This window comes from Galeopterus variegatus, unplaced genomic scaffold, assembly GCF_000696425.1.
Source record: "Galeopterus variegatus unplaced genomic scaffold, G_variegatus-3.0.2 Scaffold12395, whole genome shotgun sequence".
Lineage (NCBI taxonomy): Eukaryota > Metazoa > Chordata > Mammalia > Dermoptera > Cynocephalidae > Galeopterus > Galeopterus variegatus.
Genome location: NW_007738506.1, coordinates 41,191 through 42,674, shown reverse-complemented (window position 1 = coordinate 42,674; position 1,484 = coordinate 41,191).

Sequence of the window (1,484 nt, the reverse complement as noted above, 5' to 3'; positions counted from 1 at the left end):
AAAAGTACATGATGTGTGCCCTTGAGGGTTTAATCGTCAGATATCTTCATGTTTGGGTTTCCTGTATTTTGCAGGCACCTGGGAGCAGCTTAGTTGACTGTTTTGGCTTAGTATCTCTCATAATGTTGCACAAAAGCTGTGGGAAAGAGCAGCAGTCTCTGAAGTCTTAACAGGGCTGGAAGTTCTGCTTTTAAGTTCATTCACGTGGTCGTTGGCAGGAAGTTTTGCTTGTTCCTATATGGGCCTTTCCCAGAGCAAGTGATGGCATAGCAAGAGAAAGAGAGATAAAACGTGATCACAGAACATGCCTATGATGAAAGGTGGAATTTAAAATAAGCTAATCTTGGAAGCAACCCCTTACTTCTGCCTTATACTATTGGTACAATGTGGAGGGGAATGCAAAATCTGTGAATACGAGGAAGAAGAGACCACTGCAACCCCATTCCCAATAACTCACTTATAAAGAAAGGAAAGTTCAGATTAGTAGGGACAAGATCTGTGTGTGTGTGTGTGTGTATATATGCACACACACACTCATGTACATATGAGGATACTCTAAAAAGTTCANTAATACAATTTTAAGTGAATAATTAAATAGTAATGCACTTTTAGAGCCTTAACGACAGATCTAATCCGTGAGATAATTTAGTTTAAATTCATACAGAACCGCTTTAGAATTCTGACTTTGTTCTTAAAACTCTCTGTGAACCTTATTTTCCTCATCTTTTAATTAAGAAAAATAATACCAATCTCAGAGCTATAGTAAATATTAATTGAGTTATTATATCAAGAGTCTGGTGTTCAATAAACTCTCCTAAGTGATTACATTGCCTTTTTACCTAGCCTTTCAATTATTAACTTATTTTTTGATATCCAGATTTCCCAGTGCCAAAGCTTCTTGGGGTTATAATAAAAGAATACACACACACGCCTATGTACATATATTGTGTGTGTATGATCGATAGATGTACACATATAGCTATTAGGCTATAAAACCCATATTTCTTGAAGCATATTGAAATGTATTCTTGAAGTTTCTCTAAGTTGCTATGAGTCAGAATAAATATTATACAGTGATCAGAAATGTGAATCTTAGGTATTAGGATATTGGCAAATAATTTACTTCATAATGTTTTACATTGTAAAATTTCCATCTGTGGTACAACATCTATCAGTACACTCCATAATGTGCTAAGTCAGTTTTTCTAAGCAAAAGGATAAACATGGTCCAGCTTCCTCAATATATATTGAAATTGTTTTGGGGGTGTGTGGGTGAGAATCATGTGGTTTAACAGCTAAGTAGTTCACATTTGTTATATCAAAACATTACATATAATTAAGTAGAATAAAAGTTTCCCATGTGGTTACAGAGTAAAATATACAAGCAAAGGGAATTCCTTATTTGTGTCAGGAGACATTTATACCTCTTAGGTTCTCAAGAGCACATATGCATTCTTCTCTGCTGTATGGTAACTTGTTTAAAA